The sequence below is a fragment of the Mustela putorius genome, unplaced genomic scaffold (genome assembly GCF_011764305.1).
Source record: "Mustela putorius furo isolate JIRA1106 unplaced genomic scaffold, ASM1176430v1.1 tig00003909_pilon_pilon_pilon, whole genome shotgun sequence".
NCBI classification, from domain to species: domain Eukaryota; kingdom Metazoa; phylum Chordata; class Mammalia; order Carnivora; family Mustelidae; genus Mustela; species Mustela putorius.
The window spans coordinates 20,093,662-20,108,603 of NW_025422057.1; positions in this window are offsets into that span (position 1 = coordinate 20,093,662).

Consider the following 14,942-nt stretch of genomic DNA (forward strand, 5'->3'; position numbering starts at 1 on the left):
CCTGATGGGCTCAAGTGAGACCTGGAAAGGTTTGTGTTCCTAGGGTAGTTTAGATGGAAAGTCTCTTTGTCTCTTCTTCCTCTGGAGGGGAGGAGGAGAATCAATAGACTACCTGTCCTTAGAGAATTCGCGCTTTCTGGGCACTCACCACCTGCATTACAGAGAGAATTCTGCAGCTCTCCACCAGCATGGGGGAGTGTGATCAGACCTGGTGCTTTCCAGCCTGTAGATGAGCCATTGTTCTTTGGTGTTATAAGCCCAAGAAAGATAGTATGTCCTAACAGACAGTGGCCCTCTTTGTCCTCTCTATCTGACCTCCTCTAGTGAACAGCATGAGTAAAGATGGTCCTCCTCCGGCATTAGGGACGCAAGAGAGGGATCCCTGGATTACAGGAGGCCCAAACGGCAGAGTGGCTGTGCCTGGGCTTGTGATAGACGTAGAGCAGGTGGACGCCAGGCCAAAAGGTGAGGTTTTGGGTTTCTAAGGAAATTATGCATCTTTAAAATCAGAAAAAACTGTTACAATTCAAGCTGCTTATGAAAACTTAACTTCTAGAAAGTTAAATTGGATGCAACAGCTTAAGGCCATTTTAAAATGTTCCCCAGGCATTGAGAACATTAACAACAAGTAAAAATACCTTTCATGGTGTTTTCAGTTATTATGCAGTTTCAAGAAATATCCCCAAAGAGGTGTCGCTTTTAGTTGTTGGCTCATTGTCAGGTGATACTGAAATTTGTGAACATTTAAAAATAACAGTTTTTTCCAGAATTCCTCTGGTGTTCAGGGATAGGTTTCATTAAGACAAATCATGATAACAGCTGTTCCTAAACCATTAGTTTATTCTGCCTGTTTTGAACTTCCAATGAATATGCACTATTTTCGATCTGGCCTCTTTTGCTCAACATTATGTTTGTGAGATTCAGCTGAAGGTATCCTTTTAGCATGCAAATACTTGCTTACTAGAGTAGCAAGGTCTTATGGATATCTTAGTTTGGTTTTAACTTGTTGGAATGGTCTAACAAAAGGTCAAATGCAGGGGCGCCTGGGTGGCTCAGTGGGTTAAGCTGCTGCCTTTGGCTCAGGTCATGATCCCAGGGTCCTGGGATCGAGTCCCGCATAGGGCTCTCTGCTCAGCCGGGAGCCTGCTTCCTTCTCTCTCTCTCTGCCTGCCTCTGCCTGCTTGTGATCTCTCTCTGTTAAATAAATAAACAAATAAATAAATCTTTAAAAAAAAAAAAAGGTCAAATGCATTTTCTCAAACTCCCACTGTGTACTCAGGCTCTGTGCTGGACACTGGAGAGACATAGATGATAGTGTTAGGAAAGTATTCCCCAGGTATTTCTCAGTGTAATATGTAAGTCTTATTCACCAAAGACCATTGCATTGTGATAAATATTGCAGAATGTATGGGCTAGAGTGATAGAGTAGAGAGCAGGCTGAGGCTCACATTCTGCACTGTCGCAGAACAGGTAAGCATCTCCTCGTTTTTGAAGGATGAATAAACGGCTCACCAAGTAGGAGGTTGGGATGGAAACTTGAGGTTGTTAGAGGATAATCTATATTTAGGTTGGTTCTGCCAACCAGGTCTGAGATGTGGTCTCGAAACTCAGAGTCGTTCTCTGTCATAGTGAGATGTCTTGCCCTACCCGCCCTGGTAGGGCTCTGGGGGAGATCTAAAGCAATGTTATGACACACTTCTCATGTGGGCAGTGCTGTGCAGAGGTAGTCATCATCATTAACCATGAGTGGATGTATTAATACGTATTTAACACAATCCATGTGCCAGAAACTGCTCTGCTGAGGGCACCAAGAATGGAAGATATGGCTCTCCCACTATGGGTATATTTCCATCGGATGCCTTTTTCAAGATGTCTGTCTGAGAGCCTGATAGTTTATGTGAAGGGTAGATACAAGAGTGAGGGAACCACGGAGGAAGGGAGGTGAGTGTGAGACTCCTATATCTCAGAAAATGTTAGTTTGCAGATGAGTGATGGAGAGGGGTGAAACAAATACAGATAATAACTCAAACTGCAAAGGCAGTGTGGTTTGGAGGAAAGAGTATGGGTTTTGTAGCCAAATAGCGAGGGGCTGACTCGACTTCAGTTCAAATTCGGCAGCCATTGAACGCATTCATATTTGGGGGCTAGGGATTAAATGCCTCTGAGCTTCAGAATTCACATCCTGAAATGGGGATTTGTAATTATTAACTAAGCCATGTTTGAAAATCACTTGACATGGTCTTTTACTAGCTTGCTTAACACATAGATACTGAGCATATCCTCTGTGCTATGTGCCACGGTGTTGGGACAACCAAGGACAAGGCTGCTGTTTTCATGGAGTATTTTTTGCAGGGACAGAAAGTGTAATTAATTACACTTAATTAAATGGGTTAATATGTGGATAGTGAGGAAGGATGTTGAGCAGATGAAATGGGCTGATGCTGTGCTGATGAAATAAAAAGCATGCCAAGGAATGTCTTGAAAAATCAGGGTGCTGTGTGTCATAGTATATGTAGATTGCTTTGTATAACAGTACGAGTATCAAATCCCTGATGAAATTTTTGAGGATTGCATTTAAATTCTCACTCTTGCTATTTAATGCTTAGATATAGAATGTTGTAGCCCTTGAAAATACACATATTTGAGAATATTCTCTGTAGCTTGTGACTGGAAATGTGGACTTGGCCTGGCTTACTCCAGAATATTCCCTTTGGCACTCTCATCAGGAAAGGAACTGGGTCATCTCATGGGAAGGCATCATCTATCATGTGGTGCCTTTCAGAAAATAACTGTCTTTTTAAGAGAGCTGTCCCGTGTCAGGGAATAATGCAAACTGAATTGTTTCCTTGATGATTTTGTCCCACAAAGGTCCCAACGAAGAAAAGGCGTCCATTTTTCTGATGGTAAAATTGTGTCTCATAAGTTTGATTGGATTTTTTTTGAGGTACAATTGACATGTTGCTTTTGGGGTACAACATAGTGATTCAATCTTTGTATACATTATGAAATGATCATCAAAACAAATCTAGTTAACATCTGCCACCATATGTAGTTACAAATGATTTTTCTTGTGATGAGAAATTTTAAGATCCATTTTCTTAGCAACTTCCAGATATGCAATAAAATATTATTAACTATAGTCACCATGCAGTACATTATATCCTCACGATATTTATTTATTAACTGGAAATTTGTACCTTTTGACCCCTTTGCCCATTTTGGTCACTCAACATCTAGCAACCAGTATGTCCTATATATCTATGATCTTTCTTTCTTTCTTTCTCTCTTTCTTTTTCTTTCCTTCGTTTACATATAAATGAAATATAATACCTGTCTTTCTCTGTCTGACTTATTTTGCTTAGCATGATGCTCTCAAGGTCTATCTATGTTGTGGCAAATGGCAATATTTCATTCTTTTTTATGGCTGAATAATATTCCCTTGTACACATATATACCATATTTTTCTCTATCCATGCAGCCATTAGTGGACCCTTGGTTTATTTCCATGTCTTGGCTCTTATAAATAATGTTGCAGTGAACATGGGGGTACATCTATTTTTTTGCGTTAGCATTTTTTTTCTATGGATAAATACCCACACTCACTAAGTAATGTTATTTTTGCTGCACTGTAATGCAAATTGGTTTTATTTTCAGTTTTGCCTCTGCATGGTTAAATTCTTCACTCTTATTAATTGAAGTGGGGGATGGGAGGAAAGTGTCCATGAATTTCCTGGGAAATATTTACAGAAGTAACGGAATTATCCCTTCGTTGACCTCAAGACTAGAAACATTTGTTTAGGTCCTTAGATGGTTTTATTGTCTTTTTGCCTTGCATGAACTTGGAACTTTGGCCACCATCTTGCAAAGGTGAAGGCTCAAACCTAAGAATGAAAAGCCAATACTCTGAGCGTGGCAGAAGAGACGACACAAAGTATGTATGTTTTTGAAGATGATACTGGGTTGCTGCCCTGATTCTCCTGTCTTCAAACTCCTGTTCATGTAAACACAGATGTCTCTATTATTTAAGCCCCTGTTCGTAAGTTTTTTAAAAATTAACTGCCTGTTGAATACATCCTAATCGACACATGTTTTGTTCCTGATATATGTCTTCGTCTTCTTTTCTCTCTCTAATGTTGGCTCTTGAGATTATAAGTAGCTCAAGAGAAGCAAAGACCTATCTTTGAGCGTTTTGAACGCTTCTGAGCATGTTGATAGCTTTTTATAGATTGCAAAACTAATATGTTGGCCTATTTTGAATTACCTTTTCTTTCTCCTGAAGCAGTCATGCAGGACACGAGCTTCTGTGGAAATATCTCCATGTTCCTCAGTGGCATCTGAGGTGAGCTTATGTTTATTCAACAAAATAGGCACACATTGCTGTGCACAGTAGTAGATTAGGACTGTTATTCACCGTACAAAAGTAATTACTCTTGGGTTCAACTGTGAGCTACTGGGAGCATTTCAAATAGGATTATAGTAGCGAACATGAAGCAACTCAGAGCCTTTGAGCCTTTGAATTGATAGAGGTCTGCCCTTTTTGCTCTTTGGGGCGCATGTCTGTTCCCGAACAGCTAGGCAAGAGGGCTCCCAGGAGCTGGATTTCAGTTTTCCTGAAATGGGGGTAAGGGAACAACTATGAGAAATCAAAGGGCCCATACAGTGTTGGATGATTAAGGATTCTGAGAATGAAGAACGGAAACGTCCTGGGTGGTAAGGGTGTGCTACTTGAAATGCTTTGAATTTATGGACTGGTGGTACCACGTGGCTACTGTTCTCCTTCCTATCTTCTAATAAATTTAATCTGTGCTCAGATTCCCAAAGCCCAACCTGTCATAGTGTAGCCCTTTCCTATTTTCTGCTTTTCCCCAGAGTATTGTCCTCTGGGAGTTTAAGAAACTCGGAAAATGGAAAACGGGAAATGCAGATAGGCTACAGGTAAATATTATCTACTATTCTGCTAATCTGCACTGTGTATCTATTCATCTACATACATATCTTCCCAACCCACTCAACACTCCTAGACTGTTTACCTTGCCTAACCTGTGGTCTCACCATACTCACCCATTTATCCGTCTGTCTTTTCAAAACGTAAAGATTACCTATCAGTGAAATTCTCTGTTTTATGGCTTTTCTTACTGTTACCTTAAATTTGAGTTGAGGGGCTTTAGCTCAAGGTAGTGGATTATTTATTTTGTTGTTTTATGGTTCTATTTAGGAGGCAGTCCTTACGGTGATACTGATGAAAAGGACATGTCAGATCCTTTAATAGATGATGATGATACTGATATTGAAGAGATTGAAGAAATTATTTCTGAGGTTGTGGAAGATTTTTAAATTAGCTCCATATCGAATGATTCATTTGTTTATTTCTTTTGAATCTAGGCATTTTCCCTCCATGCCTGATCTATTCCTTGTCTCTCCTACTCATCACGTGTTTAATCTGTGTCAGCATGTATTGAGCCCAGCGTTAGACGATGCAGTGGAAGGCATGTTTGGGTTTCAAAGAAGGAAAGGCCCAATCCCTGACGAGAGAAGCTTGATTACGGCTTCAGTAAAAGAAAGACATGTCTAAAATATTGCATGGGGTTGAATAATGTAACCCCTAAAGTTCATGTTTGCCTGGAACCTGTGAAGGGCACATTATTTAGAAATAGAGTCTTTGCAGACATAACCAAGTTAAGATACGTCATATCAGATTGGAGGGTCATTTAAACAGACACAGAGGGCAGAAGGCCATGTGGCAACAGAAGCAGAGATTGAAGTGGTTTAGCAGCAAGCCAAGGGATGTCAAAGATTGCCAGCAAGCAGCAGAAGCTTGGAAAAGGCAAGGAAGGATTCTTCCCTGGGCCATTCAGAGGGAGTGTGGCCCCTCCCTCTGGCAACTCAGTTTCCAGCTTCTGGCCTCCAACCTGTGAGAGAGTAAGTTTCTGCTGTTTTAAGCCACCCAGTTTGTGGTAATTTGTTATGGCTACTCTCCAAAAGTCATCACATATGCTTTGCCTTTTAATAGGATATTTGATTTAGGAATATAAACATTAGGAAAAAAGAAAAAAAAAATCACCCAAGCTTCTATGTGTGAATCTAGTCTCTTTCAGTCCTTCCCCAGAGTTAATAATTTTTACTGGTTATGATCATAATATTATATATATATATTTTGTTTCTGGTGGGCCATTTTCATTACTTTCTGATCATGCAGTGTTAAATCCTTTTTGGAAAAAATCTTTGGGGGGGACCCTCTAACCACGGTCACATCTGCAAATACCAGGGCTTCACTTTCCCAGCATTCCCTGGAGCTCACAGTCACCCGTATACCACCTCAGACCTGACCCGAAAGCAGTGGTTGGGAAGATGCAGAGACAGAACATGGGCGTTGGGGGAGTTTGGGGAGGTGAGGATGGGGACTGTGCCCAGGTGGGGAGGCATTGCAGTTTGTGACTCTAGGTTCTGGTGCTGAGGCTGGCAGCCCTGCAGGATAGGGTGTTTGGGCCTGGGTAACAGCAGCCACCGTATCTTCCTGGGATTCGCGTATCACATTCCTGGCCACGTGGCCCCCACCCTGGTTTTCTTGGTCCCAGGAAATTACCCCAGTGTATCCTTTCTGGGGTGAAACTAACAAGAGAGGGTCTCTAGCGCTGATAAGGAAAATTCTGGTTGTTTACAGCATCATGCTTTTAAAGTCTAACATTATACTGTAAGTGAATTCTGTAATGTTACATGTCTCTGACCTGTTAGAAAAGTAGGTCATTTCAAAACAAACCTGCTGTGGATGTATTTATGTGTATAACTTCTCTTTCCTTTGCATTATTTTTTTGATGAATATTCCAAGAAACGTGTCCACTGGGTCAAAGAGTGTGAACTCTGTATATGACTTTCCTAAAGTGGTTTCCTAAAAAGTGGTAACAATTTGTCTTGCTGCTAGCAGTATATGTGTAAGTAAGTGCTAATTTTACTGCATCTTTATTTATATGGGAGATATTATCAATGACAAATATTTCTACTCTCCTCCTGGGTGAATAACAGCACCTTCATGTTTTAATGTTCATTTCTGTGATTACTAGTGAGAATAACATTGTTCCTTTATTTTGGTTGCTAGTTGGGATTGCCACCGAGTTTTTCTATTCACCAGGCAGGAATGTAAAGGAGACCTATATGAATATGGGATGGGATTTGCAGGAGGGGTACGCGTCCAAAATCATTGCACCTATTTGAGCAAACTGGCAACTTGATGAAGTCCTAATGTCTGAGTGGGAGATTCAAACGAGGTGTAGTAAAGTCTTTCAATCCCGAGGTTTTGTTTTTGTTTTTGTTTTTTTATTCTTGGGAAAAAGGAAATGAAGAAGAAAGCTTGCTGTGCCCATAAGGGCTGAGCTTAAAGTGGCAGAATCAGCAAGGAAAAATTCTTTCTCTTACAGATTTTGCTTTGATGTTTTTTTTTTTTTTCTTATATATTTTCTTTTTGTGTCCTAGCAAGCTAAATCCTTGTAACGTTTCTCTAATGGTCACTTTCTGAGGAGCACTTTGAAGAACCAACAAGTTTAAACCTGGCATTTTTCTCCCTTCATCCGAAGGGTCTTGCGATCCTGCTTGTGGATTCGCAAGGCTGATTTCTTGCCAGTGGGTGGCAGCCTGTTGCTTTTAAGAGAGGCAGTTGCAAATGTGTGTAGAGGGGAGGGTGGGGCGGAGAGAGTACGGTGTGTAAGAGATCACTGGGATTCTGGGTCAGATAAACAAGGCTGTTCAATCATCTTGATAGCAAGATCAATTTGGCAGTTTGCTCGAACAACTTTAAATGATGACTGATTTATAAAAACACATGCTGCATACACCTTAGGATTTCTCCTGGGACATTTTGGGGGACACCCTACTGAAGACACTGTTTGTTATATATGCATTTTTTTTCTGTTTCCAAATTCTCAGGAAGAGATTTGATTTCATCAGAAAGTGCAGGCTTCTGATGCTCCCCTGCTACATCATCAGGAGTTCATTACCCTGAGCCTTGCTAACAATCAGGTTTGCATAAAGCTTGTGACCATTTCAGCCATGCGCTAAATAGTGGGCCTGGGTGGAAAGGGAGGGTTTCTTCTCGATTCCCAAAGGAAAGGAAGTTTTAGTCATTCTAGTAAAAGGTTTGGGTGAATCGAGGAAGCAGAATCCCCAGGGCTATAATGGTTCATGAACTGGTTTGTGAAGTTGACCAACTTGTCTTTGCTTTGCTCAAAGCCATTCGAGAAGGAGGTTAAGAGCCTCTGAACATGGAAGGGGTGGTGGAGGGATGGTGAGGACAAGAGCTGAGATTCTTGACCCCAGTTTATCACTGGTCAGTTGAGGGACTAGATGCATCTTCTATGTCTCTCTGGGCACCAGCTTTTCAACTACAGAATAAGCGGGTTAGACTGCACAGTCTCCAGGGCCAATCCCTGCTCCAAAATCCTGGGAGGCTCATGGGGCACCTGGGTAGCTCAGTCAGTTAAGCATCTGGCTCTTGATCTCAGCTCAGGTCTTGGTCTCAGGGTCATGAGTTCAAGACCAATGTGGAGCCTAATTAAAATAAAATTCTGGGAGGCTTTCATCTTTCCTGTTTTTAGCTTTTCCAGGCATCCAACCCCCATTATCTTTAAATATTAATCTTTCCTTAAAAGAGGCTCAGGGTACTTGGTGTGTTGTATATTTTCTTCACTGGGAACATGAGCATATCACTTATCTCTATGTTTTCCATGAGTATTGCTTTGCCCAGGAGGGTTCCCCTGTGAGAAAGTCGGTGGGCTCTACAAGTATCTTCATGTGCTTCCTTTTACAGGTGAGAGCCCCCTCTGGGTTGCCTGCTCAGGTTGCTAAAAAGCAATTCATTCATTGAATACGTATTCCATGGGTACTTACTGAGTGCCAGGCACTCGCCGCGTGCAGTAATGCTTTCCAGAGACCATCTGAGAATTTACTTTTTCTTCTCTAAGTATGAGTCTGTCTGCCTGGGTGGAAGACCTTCAGATTCTAGAACCTCTCTAGAGGCAGGAGTTGCAAGTAGGAATAGCATGTCCCTCCACAGACCCTTGGTCAAGCAGGATGTTAAATCAGAAGGCACCGTGCTCTGAAGGTGAGTGCAGCTGAATCTTGAGCAAAGGGAGCCTTTTTGGAATCTCCTTAGAAAGCTGTTTACAGAGATGTGGAGAGGTACATGGAGGCGCATTCAGACGCCGTGGGACAAAGAGACATATGCTCAGAGATAGGCTTGAGTAACTTTTAGGACTTCTTTGTGTAGTATTTGGAAGCACCATTGAGGATTTGCTTCCTAGTCACAGAGTGCTTTTGCCTGGGCTTGTTTCCAGGTGGACATGAGACACGGAGGGTGAAATCACGTTGTGTAGCCTCAGAGGAGGGAACATATTAGCCTTCAACAGAAATAGATCCTACTAAGAAGTTTTTCTTCACGTGACTCTGCAGTCTTAGGGAAGTAATAACAATAACAACAACACAGTAACAATGGAATGACCACTTTGGGGGGTCTTTTTGTTCTGGAGAGTGGAACAAAAGATCCTATAATAATGATGCCTTACAGTCTCCAGTTTCTCACACATCCATGACTCGATCCTGTCATTTGTAGTGAGTTTTACAAGCATAATGTCATTTGGTCTCCAAAGGAACCCCGTGGGATAAATTCTATATATTCTCATTTTGTAGGTGTGGAAACTCAGGCACAGGGAGCTCAGTTGAGTAACTTTCTCTGGGTCACTTAACTAGTAGGGTAAAATTCTTGTCTTACTTGAGTCAGTGCTCCGTACCACCCCAACACTGCTTCTCTGAGAGGGAGTTGTAATTTGAATGTTCTTATTTTAAAGGTGAGGAGACAGAGAATCCGAGAGGCCAAGCACCTCACCTAAGGCTCAGGGATAACTGAAGCTGTGGCTCTGAGTGTCTGGTTCCTGGTGGATGCCTACCTTCACTATGCAGATGGACCTCTGGTTCATTCCTCAGGCTGTAAGTGAGCCTGCTACCTTGAGGTTGGTGATTCTCAGGGTAAGGACCCAGAACTACACATTAACAGCCATGGTCATGCACAACTTTGCTCAGAGGCAGGATTTTATTCTCCTAAAAGATGAAGAGGCTGGAAGCATTTTTCTACTTCTTTCCACTCCTCTAGGAACTGGGCATCTGCTCTTTGTACTACTTAGAGCACTGGTACCTAAACATTCTTGAATTTATGCTGGCAGAGGGTCCAGAATGTGTCCTGGAATCCCAGCCCCGGGAAGAAATGACCTGGTTTTGGGAAGTTCTATTTTCTAAGCATGCCTCACTGGAATGACAGTCACTGGAGGGGTAGGCATCTTGATCGTAGTGCCTTGTTGTGGGATCTGCTCCAGTCCTCTCAGTGTGGACAGGACTTTGGCACAGGGTGTGCAAATGATGTCTCCCATCAATCAACAATCAGGGGTTTACTGAACAATGATCATCAGCTTCTTCCTGTGACAGCGTCTGTGGTGGTTACAAAGTAGGTGTTCCTACACTGAGAGGTTTATGATTGAGTTGAAGAGTTTATTAAACTAGTCAGCTAATAAGAAACAGTCAAACCAGAGCTTAGAGATTGGTAGTGGGATGACTGAATCTGACCAGGAGATAATGATCCACCCCTGAAATACACATACATAATGCTTTAAAAATATCTTGACATGAGTTGGCGATATTTAAATATCAGAATACTCACATAAAGTTCTATTGGAAAAAAGAAGAGAGATGAGAGAGAGAGAGAGAGAGAGAGATCGATCTGGCCATGTTGACCTAATGTACCTCATAGAAATAATTGGCAGGGCTGAGTAGCAACTCCCCCTGAGACAAGACTTGTACTATTCCATCCTCCATTCTGTTTATAGTCTTCATTTCTGGCCCTCTTGATTCATTAAGATTATCTGCCTGAGTATTGCCCAACCTCCCAACTCTCGGCCATACATAGGCATCAATTAAGAGCAAAGCTCAGTAATAAATGTCTTAGGAAGTTGAGAAGGGAAAGCCATTGAGGGCTGGAGCAGTCAAGGAGAACTTTATAAGCTGAACTATAAAAAGTCAGGATTGAGGTAAAAGGGGATGCAGTATTTGAATGGGTTTGTGTGTAGGCTGCATAAAAAGCTGAACAAAAGGTAATACAGGGTTTACTTTTTTAACTTTTTACCTTAAAAGATTAAGGGCCTAGATGTGAAAAGCAAATTTTTAAATATTTAGAAGAAAATACAGAAATTATTCATTTTATTAGAACTGGGAAGAATTTATTTTAATGATCTAAAAAGCCCAAACCATAAAGGAAAGGATTAAGAAATTTGACTTCACTAAACTGAAAAACAAAACAAAACAAAACCCCTGTCTATCTAAAAATGCAGAAAGCAAAGTCAAAAGGTAAAGACAAGGAGAATGTTTGTAATGAATAAAATAGAGGATAAATATCTCCTTTATTAAGTAAAAACTCTCAAAAATCAACAAGAAAGAGACAGCTCCATGGAAATATGTATAATATATATAAACTTTTCATCATCAGAAAGGAAATACAATGGTCAACAAAGTAATGAAAAGATGCCAAGCCTCAAGAATTTTAGGAATTTGGGAAATGCAAAGTAAAATAACGATGATGAATTATTTCATAAATATCCTATTGGCACAAATTTTAAATGTGACAATTCCAAGGGGTTGGTTAGGATGTTGAAAATTGGTACTTTTCACATACTGTTTATAGGAAAGGGACTAGGTACAAAACTGAGGAGAATATGTCTTGTATTAAGTTCTTGTTAAAATGTCTAACAACACAGGAAAGACTATGGATATTGTTCTAAGGCTCTTAGGTCATACATAAAGGGCTATATTATCTGAAGACAACTGAGATATGTTAAAGATACATATTTTAACCACAGAGCAACCACTGACAGAATGAAACAAGGATGTATAATTAAGGAGTCAAAGTGGATCTAGAAAGGAATATAATATTTTATTAGTCCAAAAGAAGGCAGGAATAAAGGTACAAAGAAAAGGTTCAATGTACAGAAAATAAAGAGCAAAGACGATAGGTTTACACATAACAATGTTGATAACGAAATGATCTAAATACACAATTAAAAGTGGAGATTGTAGGCTGGCTTTGTTTTTTAATTTTCTTTGACTTTTTATTTTTTTAAGATTTTATTTATTTATTTGACACAGAGAGCGAGAGACACAAGCAGGCGGAGCAGCAGAGGGAAAGGGAGAAGCAGGCTCCCCCTGAGCAGTCGCTTAAACCACTGAGCCACCCAGGCACCCCTAAAACTGGCTTTAAAACAAAGATCTAGTTATACTGAATTTACAAGGAACACTTAAATAAAAAGATAAAGATAGGTTTAATGAGAAGGACTGAAAATATATTAAAAACATCTAATACAATGAGTAATCTTGAGAGAGCTAGAGTAACTGCATAATATCAGAAAGGAATCATCTTCACCACACCAGTCATCTTCACACGTATTCCAGGGACAATGTGGAAAATTTCATAAAGACAAAAGGGTTAATTTGTGAACAAAGCATGAGAAAGCTACATGTGCATGCCTAATAACACAGATTGAAAATGCATAAGGCAAAGTTTGACATTAATTAAAGGAGAACTAGATTAACCTATAATTATGATTGGAGATTTCAAAATATTAATTTAAAATCTGGTTTAATAATTGCTACAGGAGAACAGTAATAATATAAAAAACTGAAAAGCACTATTAACCAACCCAAACTAATTGATGTTCATAGAACACGGAACTTTATAAGCATAGAAAGCAATCTTTTCAAGTGTTCATGGATCACTGAAGATGACCCCATGCTGAGCCATAAAACATTTTTCAGTAAATTATGAAGACTGACGTCATACAGAGAATGTTCTATGACCACAAAAGAAGTAAATTAGAAACCAGTAACAGGAAGGTTATCTTAGAAATCCCTGAAAATTTGAATTAAGTAATACCCTTCTGAGTTATTAATGGGTCTAGGAAACAATTGCCGGGGAAAATAGTTTTAGCTGAATGAAAATGAAACAAAACTTCAAAATTTGGGGGATGCAGCTAAAGCAGTGATGGTGGGGATATATATATATATATATATATATATATATATATATATATATTCCCCACCATCACTGCTATCTATCATATGCATAGATTAGAAATTTATAAGAATTCTATTGTGATTTTACCTCTTAGGCTCAGGGGGAGATTATAGAACAATTATACAGTGTATTGGCTTGAAACTTCCTATATTTTTCACATCTCCAGAAAGTCTTTGCATTATCTTAATATTCAGAGAAAAATGGTGTTATTTAAGAACTAAAATTCATGAATAGTTTATACCTTTCCTAGTCTCAAACAGCTGGCTAGGGAATGGGTCATTTCAGATTTGAACCCAGCTACATCTCAGGAAATCCAAAACTATGCTGTGCTAGTTCCCTGTAATAATCTTTAAGGAAACACTTGTTCTTTTTAAGCATGAGCATGGTACAAAAATTCTTTTTGTCTTTAATGACTCAGATGTATTTCTTGTGCATTGTAAGGAGGGCAAGTGGAAGGAGCCTGAAAATGGCACTCTCCTGTCCTAGAACTACCATTCACAGTCCACATCTTTTGGGTATTTGTGAACCTTTTAGTACTTTTGGATGTGTGAGCTGCAAGTGATACTTATCAATAAAATGCATTTAACTTTACACACACCTGCATTAAAAGAGTTCTGAGTGTGGATATATTCTCTATGTGAACTCCACTGAATCTTCCAGCAGAAACAAGTTGTTGTGATGGTAGAGACCAAGAAGAAAGATCCACCAAGTCCATTAGAGGTCCCTGGAGCTGTCCTGGTCTCCCCCACTCCCACCCTGCTCCTATGACCTGGTTATACGACTATTTCTTGGATTTAGTGGTATACACTGATGTCATTTTGTATTTACTTAAGTTAGTTTTAGTACTTATAGATCAAAAGAACCTAATATCCATAATCAAGCTCACTCATATTGGTGTTGGAATAATGGTTGGTTTAACTCCAGAAGAGGAAATCTTTATATTCACTACCAAATGGTGTGGATGTTTACTGCCCAACAAGAAATTATAATCTGTAGATGTTTGTTTTGAGGAATAAAACATACATTTCTGTAACTTTTCCCTTGTTCATATTTCATACGTTTAAATGCTTTTTCTTTTTTCCCCCCCTAGATCACGTTTATCTTATTTTTAATGAAAAAAGACACATTTTATTCATTTAGGAACTTTCCTTCCCTCCTCCACTTCCCAAATTACACATTTCCTGGTTGAAAAATTGGTCTGGAGTTTTCTTGACGGGATTTCCAGTTTGCAGAGATTTTCTGGTAAGATTGAAGCATGGATTAGAGACAAGAAGGTGAATGTGCCGGTTCCTCACTGTTCCTTCACAAGGAATGGAGCTGGCTCTCAACCCAATTAGTTTTACAGTGTTGAGGGATTCTACAGAAGTTACTGACAGCAGTGGGGTTTTCTACATTCCAGAAGATCATGTTACTCTCAGAATTCAAACCACCTATCCCGGTTCCCCTGAGAACATCTTCTAGTCATTGCTAGCACCGTCAAGTGTTTATTTCAACTCTTACTCTGTGGTGAAATCATCTGTGTAGCTCCCTTTCTGAAGCTGTTTATTCTGAAATGACATGCGGGATGCATAGGCCAAATACGGTGGGTCTGCTGAAAGCTACAAGTTAATTTGATGGTTTTCCTGCTCTTGAATGAACTTTCGGATGCCTTCACCTTGTCCTGGTCTCAAGCACATCAATTCATTACATTTGGGAAAAGTACATATTAATGTGTTCAGTCAGTAACTTGGGAAGAAATGCTTATATCTTATTTCACCAAAAGCTGATGGGCATGCATTTCTTAATCTGAATAATTTACTTAGAGGAGGATGATTATGATCACACAGCTTGGATTGCATCTGTC